This window comes from Schistocerca piceifrons, chromosome 3 (assembly GCF_021461385.2).
Source record: "Schistocerca piceifrons isolate TAMUIC-IGC-003096 chromosome 3, iqSchPice1.1, whole genome shotgun sequence".
Classification (NCBI taxonomy): domain Eukaryota; kingdom Metazoa; phylum Arthropoda; class Insecta; order Orthoptera; family Acrididae; genus Schistocerca; species Schistocerca piceifrons.
The window spans coordinates 612,933,145-612,946,474 of NC_060140.1; the positions used below are offsets into that span (position 1 = coordinate 612,933,145).

The 13,330-nt window shown below is 39.4% G+C and overlaps 1 protein-coding gene and 1 pseudogene across 6 annotated transcripts in view; one reads left to right on the forward strand and one right to left on the reverse strand.

Moving 5' to 3' along the window:
- LOC124788247 (neurexin-4) overlaps nucleotides 1–13,330 on the forward strand; it is a 545,350-nt gene that overhangs the window by 103,950 nt on the left and 428,070 nt on the right. The window lies entirely within an intron of this gene.
- LOC124791204 lies at nucleotides 5,243–5,360 on the reverse strand (annotated as a pseudogene).

Sequence of the window (13,330 nt, forward strand, 5' to 3'; positions counted from 1 at the left end):
CACTACTTGAAACGCAAAACGCGGATAGTTCTCTTATCGAAAAAAAATCATCACTAGTGACAAGACTTGGTGTTAGCAATACGAATTAACCACAAAACGACACAGTGCAGAAATTCGCAACACGAGGCAATGCTTCGACGTCAAAACCGACTTTCATGTCAACGTGACGCACGATTTTTCTGAAATTCTCACATGGTTTTAAGAATGTTCTTCGCGTTGTACTCAAGTGGGGAGAGTACAAATAACACCTGAGGCATTAAAATCACCATCGGGACTCTTCGCTAATTTTTCTTAATCCAGTCTCGAAACTTTTTGGACTGTTGGAGTATGTACGCACGCACGCCTGCAAATAACTGCCTTTTTACCGCTTAAATAACCTTGTAGTAACACGTTATACCCAGAATTTCGACGAGCGAGACACACTTATCCATTTCTCTACATCCCGGGAGCCAATACTCACTGGATTTGCCCTTTAGTCCAACCGATCACAAGCCAAAAAATCAAACACGGCGCTAACGACAGACTATCGATAGCTGCATACAACTATACGCAACGTAAAAGCAGCCGTACTTATTCCGTCTTCTGAAGGACCCAATTTTTTCTGTTCAGTGTGAAAAGAATGAAAAAATAAAATACAAACTCGATATGACCCACGTTTCCATTCCAGAATACAATTTGGAGAGATCTGAAATTTAACGAAAGATACTACTCACGAACAGAAATTCCAACTGCAACATTTAATTCAGTTCACAGTGTGTTTCCGATTGTTCCTGTTTCTGTAATGAACACTGTATCAACAGTGATGCTCGAACTGACACTTCCGTATCGGTCGTCTTTGCATTTCTAATGATATTGATGGTGCGGATCGATTAAACTGGTAGACTGTCGGAATGGCGACGCATTCGACTTTATCATCTGGCGATCATCGCCTGCTGGAACGCACAAAGTGTTCATTTTTCAATTACGGCAGCCTCTTCGAGTAACCAAGGCGCTACGTTAAACACGAAAAGAAGTAAGCGCTAACGGTTGTGTAACTACTGTATTTCGGATGCTTTACATTAACATCACCGCGCTTTATTGTCTTATCTCTTACAGAAACTGGCTGGCGGTCGATTCTGTTTCGTAGTTTTAAGGATCTGAGGTGTTTATACAGCTTAATCTCCGTGAACTTACCATCGGCAAGTATTCAGATTCTTCCGCGAACGTCAACGGAAGATAATTGGTGCATGAGAAGAATGGTTCGTTTTCTTCATTGTTTCTTTATTTTGTGTCAACGTTTCGTCCCAACGAAGAGGAGGTCACAAATGAATGAAAGAGTAGATCAGTACGAGAGGCACTTAGGAAAATTAAAATACCTTCGACTGGAGCGTACGTTGTTTTGTTTTGTATTGTTTGACCTGCAGAAATTATATTCTACTTGGCCACTGAAAACGCTTGTTTACATAGAGTACATAATTATTGTACGGAAAAATTGCATATCTACAGAACTGAAAGCTAAAGTGGTCAATTTTTTTACAATAAATATTTAACAAATAGTGCGATAAATGAACTAGACATTTTATGTTCTCATTTCATACTATTTCTTAGATATAATAATAAGTGATACAGGTAAATGAAAATATGAATACTATTAAAGTCTACAGACTTTTAGCTGTACTCTTAAGGAAATTCACAATTACTTTATAAAGTCTAAAGTCTTTAGAAACGAAAAGAAATGGAGGAGATAACTCTTACTCACCAAAAGCTTCAAAAATTCCGATTGTTCATTCTCAAATGTCGAACACGAAAACCAGATGTGGTTTACGTCAGCCTCTGATTCAGAATCACAAGCAAGGGAATCATAAAAGTTGATTCTACACAGGTGTACAGGAAACGAGACATGGTTAAAGCGTAGTCTAATGGTGTTGGAAATTATAGCTTTGTGCAAATGCGTCCTCGTACCCCAAGTTCTTGTAGAAATTGGAGGTTGTAATGCCACATAATATCCACATTTCGTTTGTTGGTGCACATTCTACGTCTCTCTTATTTGCTGTTTTCCGTGGCTACTAACTTCACGTAAGAAGTCTGTATACGCTCATTTCGAATCTAGAACTCTTCCTGTAGATGCAGCTTATTTAGCTGAAACGTCAGCGCGAGAACCCACGCCAGAAAGATTGTCTGCCCCTCTTTTTACAGCTAACGTATTGCAGTGCCACATCCAAAATATAACGATTGGTTTTGTTAATCCATCTTCAGTGTTGAATATTTTTAAGAACACTCTGGGAGTCGGACACGATTATTATCTCTAAGAAGGAAGTGAAGAATACAATGTTGATTTCTTACAAAACTACCACAGTCTCCGCCGAATAACTGTACGCTTTACTGACTTGGCTCTGAAGGCGTAGAAAAGCACATGTAATATACTACTCTTGTGGAATTTTGGATCCAGAAGTGTACAAGGTTTCAGCTGCCCCTGTCCATGGGTTTTATCCAACCTGCAACGTCTTCAAATATCACACGCAAGATTTTCATATTCTCTCGCTCACTGTGTGCGTACTGTTAGTCCTACATAAATTATGAACAGTAACTTTTTGTCAGAAATTTAATGTAGTTAACCTTTGTACTTGGATACGTTTTCGCTACAAGCCGTACTTTTCGAATTATTCAAGAAGAACGTACAAAAGTGTCCTTCGATTGCATTTTTCTTGAATAACTGGAAAGAGATGACCTCCAGCGAAAACGGAAAAATTTAACTACATTGAATTTCCTACAAAAAGTTCCTGTTCATTTTTTCTGTAGGACTAATAGCTTGCGCGTATCGAGCGGGAAAATATAAACGTCTTACACGTGGTTTTTGAAGGTTTTATGGATTCCATAAAACCTATTGCTTGGGGGAGCTGAATCACGCAGTATATACAGATAAAACCAGTCCACTGAGCTTCAACCTGACGATTAAATCTGCAATTTACTTTAACATTTGCCTAGCTTGTCATATTATAAAAATAGACTGGAATCTAGTGGCTGAGTGAGTCAAGATCTTATTCAAATAAAGGCAAATAGCATATATTGTATAATAGAATCTTATGATAGCAGACAAAGAGTAAAAGCTGGTAAGTGGTGTATGTAAACGATTCTTCCCTTACACAGTTCTAGAATTGTTTACACGTTTACTGATCAGGTGCTGCTTCGTTACATTTCGTACCAGTAAGCTCTCCGCACGGAAGAAAAACAAACTATTGTATAGAATAGCACTATGCGTAGCGTTCTTGCTGAAGTTAGGCGACGAATGTGTGAAAATCGTTGAAATAAAATTCGTTGAACATACTATTACGAACGACTACATAGAAAGTGTGTGAGCAATGTGACAGTCTCAATACACTTCATGGACCGACTCGAAACTTGACAGTAACTACGTCTACTTTGGACCACGGTAAGAATGACCTCTTAAATCCTCTGCGTGCACTGTGTTTAGTCTAATCTTGTCTTCATGATCCGTACGGGAGCGATACGTAGAGGCATGAGGGGTATCTCTACATTCTTTACTTAATGCTGGTTTTGAAATTGTATAAGCAGGCAGTTAATTTCAAAAGTTTGCCAGTTAAGGATCTTTAACATTTCCATAATTCTTTCCCGTGCGTCAAATAAACTTGTGACCGCTCGTGCCGCCCTTCTATCTATACTTTCAAATCCCCTTTTACTCCTATATTCTAGAGCAGTATTCTAAGATGGGAGGCAAAATGTGACTTGGAAGCAGTCCACTTTGTAGACCCGCTGTATTTTTCCAGTATCGTCAGAATAAATCAAAGTCTGCACCTGCTTTGACTACGACTGATCCTAAGTGATCATTCCATTTCATATTCCTACAAATGGCTACACCCACGCATATGTATGAGTTGACTGGAAATCTAACTGTGAATCACTGGTAATTGTAGTCATTTGATTCTGCTTTTTTTGTTTTTATTGCGGTGCACAATTTTACATTTCCGTACTCCCAAAGCCAGTTGCCAGACTTTGCAACACTTTCGTATCTAATCAAGATCTGACTGTATATTTCTGCAGCTTTTTTTCAGACAATATTTCATTATAAATGACTGCATAACCTGTGAAAAGTCTGAGGTTACTATTAACATTTTCTTCAAGATCATTATACGGGGTGGTTGTTAATAACGTTTGAAAACCCCGAAGCGACATAGATGACACTGAGTCAAGTAATTTAGTATAAAACACATGGCGCCGCAAATACCGGGAAATATCCTATAAGTGGATGAAAAGTCTTGAGCTTGTGACGTCACCAGATGACGTACCTAGCCGCACGTGCAGCTGTTGGGCTTGTTGATCCCACCCTCACTGGCAAGGGGCAGTGTTGCACATCGCTCTGCTAGACTAGTCTGTTTTCGTTCTTGCATTACCCGATGTGACACAGTAGTGAACGCATTTCAACAGATTCTCTTCTTGACAGAAAACAGCTACGAACATACGCAAACAAATTCTGATTATAAAATAATGGAGAAGATTGTCCAAAATTTTTCTCTTAGTATTACCAGTTTGCTTTCTACATCTTTTTTATTTCTTCTGCAGTCAGCTGTTTCCCTACCAAAATAGCGGAAGTCCACTACTTTTAGTGTCGCTTTTCCTAATCTAGTTCCTGAGAATCATCTAATGCTACAGTACATTACCCTTGGTTTATTTTTTTTTATGTTCATCTTATAACCTCTTTTGGAAAACTTCCAAGTTTTTTTTCCGCTCCCGACAGAATGACAATGTCACTGGGGAAAAAAAAGATTTATTTCTTCACCCTGAACTATATTCCCTTTCCAAATCTCTCCCTTTTTTTCAGGTTGCCCGACCTGTAGACTGAATAAGAAGGCTGCAGACCTGTCTCACTCTCTCACCCTTTCGTGTCTCTCGATTTTTTTTTCTTGTTGGTATCAGACATCGTAAACTCCGGTAATGGTTTGTTTCTCAAAACAGAAAGGTGCGCCTTGGTACAGATCTCAACGACGACTACTAGCGCCCCGATACTCAGGAACTTCAGCGGTAGTCCACGAAACCATAATAAGCTAAAACTCCGTCCGAACAGGCCATGAAGGCCCAAGGGGACCGACCGGCCGCCGTGTCATCCTCAACCCACAGGCATCACTGGATGCGGATATGGAGGGGCATGTGGTGAGCACACCGCTCTCCCGGCCGTTGTCAGTTTTCGTGACCGGAGCAGCCACTTCTCAATCAAGTAGCTCCTCACAAGGGTTGAGTGCACCCGGCTTGCCAACAGCGCAGGACAGACCGGATGGTCACCCATCCAAGTGCTAGCCCAGCCCGACAGCGCTTAACTTCGGTGATCTGACGGGAACCGGTGTTACCAATGAGGCAAGACCGTTGGCCCGTGAAATCGTTATCATCACAGAAATCAAATTTCTATGACGTGATGGTACCGAATTGAGTTTACCGTCACGATAAGCGTCTCAGCAGTGGCGGCAATCACACATAAAAGTAATGGCAAGCATTTAGATGCATACCCATCATACACTGTTTGGTACGTGTATAATGAAATCTGTTACTTGGTTATATTATAATGAACACTTGTTACTAGTTATGCGTCACATAGAAGTTGCCCTACTTACAAAAATTAATAACCTCCAAATTAGTGTAACGCAATCTGACTAGTTACAGTTAAGTTTCTCAGACACTGATACTTAACTAGCGCAGCAGATATTATATTTGATATCTGAGTTAATCTAGTACTGGCCACTGGTTAACTTTCCGTTCACTGAAACCGGAATTAACTCTCCTGATAATATTTAGCTCTCCTTTAATTAGTAAAACATGGTTCCAAGTTCGTGCATTCATGTATAACCTGATTATATTTCAGTGTGGCGAACTAGTAATGTCACCGTAGCGTAAAACATGGAAGCAGGACGTTACGTAGCTGCTCTCTCGAGGTTCTCGATATGACTTGTCTTGTATGACCTGCAAATATCTTAATAATACGGAGGGTGGCTTATCCCTGAGTATTCGTTACGAGTGAAAGTGATGCTGAATCAAACATGAATTGAATCGGTCGCAAAATATTTAGTTTAGTTCCTTCCGCAAAAAGAAGTCGTAAAGTGCCTCATATTTGCTAGTATGTATTATCTCGGAAAAATGGTAACTCTTTTACTGAATAAGTGAATCGTATTGATTTGAAATAAAATGTAAGATTCACATTAATTTGGATTATTATTCTGTCATATACATAAAATATCTACTTAGCCCACATCGATTACAGTGACTTGACACATGCGGTGTCTTCTGCACTCTCATACAAAGACTAGTTCTTCGACGTACACTGAAAAATCGTAGAAGACGCAACCTATTTGGTGAACCGATTCGCTAAATTCGATCGCGGGATAAATGCAATTCATTAACAGAATAGAAACTACACATCTGATTCGCATTGGTGATAACCACTCTGCCACAGCAGTTAATATTTAATCTGGACTGATTTCAACACACCAACATGCAACAAAATATTTCAAACATGCAAACCATTGCTGCTTTCACACACACACACACACACACACACACACACACACATATATATATATATATATATATATATATATATATATATATATATATATATATATTCTTCAGTGTTTCTAAATGCAGCCACTTTGAATAACGCGCCATTTCACACCATAAGAAAGGTACATCTTAGCACTGTGACAGACAAGAACGGAATGCGGAAAAGCCACACTTTCTGTTCTCCTTGTCCTCTCTTAGAAATTCACAAAAACGAGGCCAGCGACCATGCGCCTAAGCACCTCAGGGGCAGGCCGCTTGGTTTTCGAAGAACCTCAGCAGAGACCCTACCGTAGCAGAAGCAGAGCAGTGGCTTCAAAGATAAGAGTAAAGGTTGCCCGCGGATAATCGACACGAAACAAACTAAATCTATGTTCGTTGCAAAATATGCAAATATAACAGATAACTTTCGATACCACCGTAACTTTTAAAATGACTATGGTGTTAAGTAGTATTGTAGTTCTTTGTGAGAAAAAAAAACACTGTGAGTGCAAGCAAAGGACTTTAAGCGGTATTCATGAATCTATAAAAATTTGCTTGAATATCTCTAGAGGACAGCGGGATAAAAGAATTCTGCTCGATGTCATCTCATCACAAGTAAATTGCTACATATATACTTTCAACCATAAACACAATGAATTGAATCGTGTTTGGTAACTCATACGATCAAATTCGCTATTTATGAGAAACATTGTTAAAAGCTAGAAACAGCAGCATATCAGATGGAAATTCAGTGACACATATGGCATTGCCGGCCAGAGTGGCCGTGCGGTTCTGGGCGCTACAGTCTAGTGCCGAGCGACCGCTACGGTGCCAGGTTCGAATCCTGCCTCGGGCATGGATGTGTGTGATGTCCTTAGGTTAGTTAGGTTTAATTAGTTCTAAGTTCTAGGCGACTGATGACCTCAGAAGTTAAGTCGCATAGTGCTCAGAGCAATTTGAACCAAGCCATATGGCACTGAATTCGATTACTTCGTTCTACACAAGATACAACTGAAGAAGAATGAATTCAAGTTGCAGGCATTTCGCAGCTTTGCACGATTGTGCAAACATAAATGGAATGACAGAGCGGTCACATAACGAAATGTACCCCACATGCTTATATCTTCCCTGTATTAAATGTAAAACATATGTTTTTCATTGTAGGCAAGTGAAAACAGAACTTCCAGTTCCCAGGGTGTTAGAAACATGACAATGAATATAACTGTAAAACAAGTTTTTAGTTAGTGTAATTTACGAGTCGCCCACGCTCGACAGTGCTATGAAATCGTGCCCATATCAAGCTAACTGGGATTGCTGTCGCACTCAAACTTAATTTAATAGCGTTATTGCGTAAAATATTTTTGTTATGACAAGGCTGTGACAGCTGTGTGCTTTTTTCCAATGCACAGTAGGACACAACAGTTTACATTAATGTTGTCCTACGCAACATTTCACAGAATACGCCAGGGCAACATTACATTTATTACTCCACAGTTAAAGTTCACGCACTATGCGCCACTCCAAAATAACGCATCCCGTTTTATTATCTCACTGTTGGCTTGGCAATATTTTAATTATTTTGTTAACTGTGTAGTGAATTGGTAGCTGTCTTGAAAGTCTAATCTTCTCAAAACACAGACCAACGTCGCTATAGACCCACCTACAAATACATCTCAGTCTCCGATATACATTGTTTCGTACAAGGCGTTCAAAACAAGTGGCACCTATTCCTACACAAGGTAATATTGCTTAAACTAGAAGACACGTTCCTATAATTATACAGCGTGATTCAGATGCCCCTACCAATGGGATTTATGCAACCCACAACGCCTTCAAATACCACGCGCAAGGTCTTCATACTCTCACTTGTTACGTCCAAGTTGTCCTCGTCATACAGAAAAAAACGAATAGGATCTTTTTGTAGACAATTTAATGTAGTCAGATTTTGTTCTGAGGTATGTTTTCGCTACTGACCGTAGTATTCGATTATTCAAGAAGAACGTACAAAAGTGACATTCAGACGCGTTTTTCTTGAATGACTCGAAAACGGTGGCCTCCAGCAAAAACGTATCACAGTACAAAATTTAGCTCTATTAGATTTCCTACAAAAAGGTCTTTTTCAGTTTTGCTGTAGGATAGATAGTTTGCATGTAGCGAGTAACACAACACAAAAACCTCCTACGTGCTTCTTGAAGGCATTGCGAATACATAAAACCTATCAGTAGAGGCAGCTGAATAACCCTGTACGTCCAGAAAGAAATGCCTGTTGAGATTGGACGTTTTAATTGTGACCTGCGGTGTGTAGTATTTATAGAGAATGTAGGATTCACAAGAGGGCACAGATAGTAAATTATTCCAGTACTAATGTGTGGTTAGCTGCAAATCCTCGAGCAGTCATGGGGCAGAGGGGAGGGGGGGGGGTGTAAGGAGGCATCAGGATCAGAACGTTACCCTCGCAGAAAGGGAACGATTGTGATTTATGCATGCTGGGAGACCATCATACTATCTACGGATCGCGGGATGAGACTCCATCTCAATGTATGATGAGTGTTGAATTGACTAAGGAGGCCCAGTAGCATGGCCTATCCTTTCACCAGCCTTAATCCCGCAGATTTACGACTGTAGGGACATTAGACACATTGGTGTATGCCCGAGCCATTGCTAGTTTGTAGACGTTGCATGGGAGTGTTACCAATGCATGTTTCGCAGTCCGAAGGAACCCAAGTGGATCTGAAGGTGTGTGTAATTTTCTACGAAGAAGGATTGAAGGATGTGTCAAGATGCGAGGTAACAGCGTGCAGCACTGCCTAACTGCCCATAGTGTCTACTTCTACTTAACAGATAGGAATGAGAGGACAGATTGTCCCATATCTCGACAGATATTCGTTTCCGGACATATCATTGTACGAAATTTTCTTCTAGTTTTGACCAGAACTCCGACAGAGTTTGGACTCCGACAGACTTTAAGAAACAGTAGTATAGACCAAGAAAAAAGAAAATACGTCCAGTAAACGTGGGCTCTAAAACTCATACCTGAATAGCTATGAGCTCTTGTTTATCTTCGCTACTATGAAACACGTCTCTTCCACTGAGCATGTTCTCGTACCGCTTAAGGTATGCGTACTCAGTTGCACAAGGTAAAGAAAGGCAACGAGGGGAGAAGATTCCGAAAGAATGAAGGAGGAGAGAGAGAGAGAGAGAGAGAGAGAGAGAGAGAGAGAGAGAGAGAATGCTGTGTAATTGAACGGTATACGAAGTGTTTTCAAAAATCAAAGGGAATATTTAATACTTGGACAGAATTTTCTTTATTCGCCTACATAAATTTCACTTAAAAACTGCGGTATCGTCCAGAGATCGCGGTGCTACAACAAACTCAGCAACATGAATCGATACCACCGACATTGGTGAGTGCTCGCTGCAATTCGCGACAACCAGTGGGAGACATTCCAGAAGACACACTGTGCCTCACTGCACTGCAGCGAGCCTCACACTAGATTAAGCGCTCACCCCAGTTCGAGACCTCAGCTACAGTAGTCAACATCACCGTGTAGGTCAGTGACATTTAAAGTTTCTGATGAAACGTATTTTTGTAAATGTTGCATTTTGTTCTGCAAGAGAACAGTTTGTTAATCTGTGCATCAAGTGATGCTTTCATCGTCAATAACAACTGTAAATCTTTCATTAGCTTATGTCATAAAGTGAACTAATATTTCATATGTTCTAGTTGATGAGCCTTCTCCCAGAGCAATAAAAAAATCCACAGTTCTGGTCGGACGAAAGTAGTTTCGACCGATCACAATAAAAACCTTCAAAATGGTTCAAATGGCCCTGAGCACTATGGGACTTAACATCTGAGGTCATCAGTCTCCTGGAACTTAGAACTACTTAATCCTAACTAACCTAAGGACATCACACACATCCATGCCCGAGGCAGGATTCGAACCTGCGACCATAGCAGTCACGCGGTTCCGGACTGGAGCGCCTAGAACCGCTCGGCTACCACGGCCAGCATAAAAAACCTTCCCCTATTAAATGTTATACACTTATACCACAGCGTTTCAATCCCCGAAACATCTCTGAATTCGATCGTACGATAGCTTTTTGCTCTGGCAGTGCTTGTAAGACAACGGACCTTCAAACTTATCTTAATTTTGATGAAAAGGAAAAGTCTTATGGGCCCTTGTCTAGAGAATGTGGAATTGTGGCTACAGTACAGTGTTGTTTGGCACAAAAATTCACGAGCAAGCAACGAAGTGTGAGCAGTTGCATTATTTTGATGTGGAAACCATGATTTTTTTCAGACTACTTTATGCAATTCACGTTTTTCTTATAACTCCTTATTGATCGTCCTTGTGGCAAGAACTTATGGTGCTCTATGCTGCTAACACCTCACTGGAGCTTTTTTTCGGTCTTGGCGAACGGAAATGCTACCACTGCGACGATTGAGCCTTAATTTCGAAATTATATCCGTAAACCAATCTTTCATCAGCTGTTATGACACATTTCAGTAGTTTTACATCGTTGATCCCTCCATCTGGTGACTCTTGATCATACTGCAGGCGCCGCTGTTTTTGTCGACATTTAGCAGTTTCTGAATAAGTTTTGCTCTCCTAGCTTTCATACCCACAAAACCCAAAAAAATTTCGGGCTGTGATCCAACTGATGTGTCACGTCATCAGAAATTTCCCCGATTATGATCTGCCTTCTTTCACTTTTCCCACGGCTTCGTCGGTTGATAATGTGCGAGGGCGTTCAAGGCGATGGTCATTTCCAACGTGTTCATGGCCTCCTTCGAAACGCTCATACCAACCGTAGACCCTTGTTTTACTTACTCCAGACTCACCGAAATCAAAATTTAACTTTTCTAAAACTTGTCTGCACTACATTTCGTTGTTCTAGCAAAATTTAAAACAATTTCTCTGATCCATCTTTCTAATAAACAAATAATCGCCAGTACTAGCAAAACGATGTAATCACTTTGACAGCTTCTAACAACCCCGTTCCCTCGGTTCAATAATCCTGACGATAAATAAATAAAGATAACTAAGTTTCAACATTTCTGTCAGCGTCAACTAACACAGAAATGTATACATTTTATGTAGGAAAACGGAATTGTAGATAGGTTGATCCTATGTTGACCGTAGCAGTAATTAGCGGTAAATAAATATAATCTTCTTCATTTCACGTAGAAATTATTGGCTCCGTTCTTTGTCTCCGTAAAATACGGAGTACAATTTCTTCAGAGGCCCTGATCTTGACACGTTTACGGAAAGAATATTAACCTGATAACTTCGAATGTTCGCAATTTATTCTTGAATCCAACTTGGGCAACAACACGGTTCTCTTCATTTATGTAATAAATGAATCTGATTAACACCTAAACATTGTTTTTTGGGATTCATTGGTTTTATATTTCCTGCTCTCACTAATGTAATACAAACATTAACTTTCCTGATACAGCCATTTTACCATACATATTTCACAGTACAAAATTTCACATTATTTAACCTGGAAGCAAGCTACAGACTTGGATTCCTACGTCCGGTCTTCTCTAATACTTCTCAGAGACTTCAAAAAACGTTATAATACAGTACTAGTGGGTGCGAAGAGTTTGTGAGGTAATATTACAGTAAGTCTGAGTTAACAATTGTAAAGAAAGCAACAATCAGTACACAAACTATTTTGAGGAGAAAAAATAATTATATGTTCCCAAGAATACTTTTGGCAATGAAATTTCATGATTTGGCTAATGTTGAATATGTAATTATCTTCGGGTTACTGACGAACGAAACGAATCTAATTTCACAATATAATTGAAGCGGTTAGGAGCAAAGGGGTGTAAGTGACAAAACCGAATATTTATAGAATTGTGCACCATACTGCAGTCGAACAACAAATAGATTTGGTGGCAAACTGATACACGTGTATCGGGCTATCTGAACTGCTTCTTAGCGGTTATTTGCAGAACTACTTAACAAGAAGTGCAAATATGCGAAGAGATGCAAGTGCACGTAAAGGTCTTCATCGAAGTGAAAGAACAAGCACATAAACTGCTAATGACGTTGTGCCTTCTAATGATGCTATGTAGAACATGGAATAGACATTTCCTATAGCAAAAACAAATATGAATTTTTGTATGTATAGGTGTTAAGAGCTTGCTTGGAAATTTATGTCTCTGGTCTAACATTGTTTATTCATTTGCCTTATCCACTCCATTATATGTATAATCAATAAAAGTTCTGTGTATGGCTTAATATAACACTTGAAAATGGGAAAAAATATTGTAGGTCATTCCAACATAATAGTATTGTCATATGAATGTAAGTGACATCCTTAGAGGCGGAGGAATGAAAGTGCTAACTAGATTATTAGCAAAAACATTACAAGCACAACATTCTGAATTTTATTCGCTGATATTCTATGTATACCATCATTAATAATCACTGTACATGGTGGTTACTGTAGAAAATATAACAAATGAACATTGAATTTAAAATTTGTTAGAGACTATGAAGCTCATTTCCTCAAAATCGTCACTTACTTCCTTTTTCTTTTAATAACTCAATTAACTGTTCAAAAGTGACACAGAAATGAAAGAAATGGATTTTTAAAATATAGATGGATAAATAAAATTTCCAATAACAGTCGTGAGACAATGTAATGATCCCGAAAACTCCCATAATGAAAATGACATATGCAGTTAAAAAAAAATTAACAAAATATGAAGGGTATCAAACAGTTCACCAAACAAAGATGTATCATCAACTACTCTTGATCAGACAACGTAATGGTACAGATTCGTTTCAAG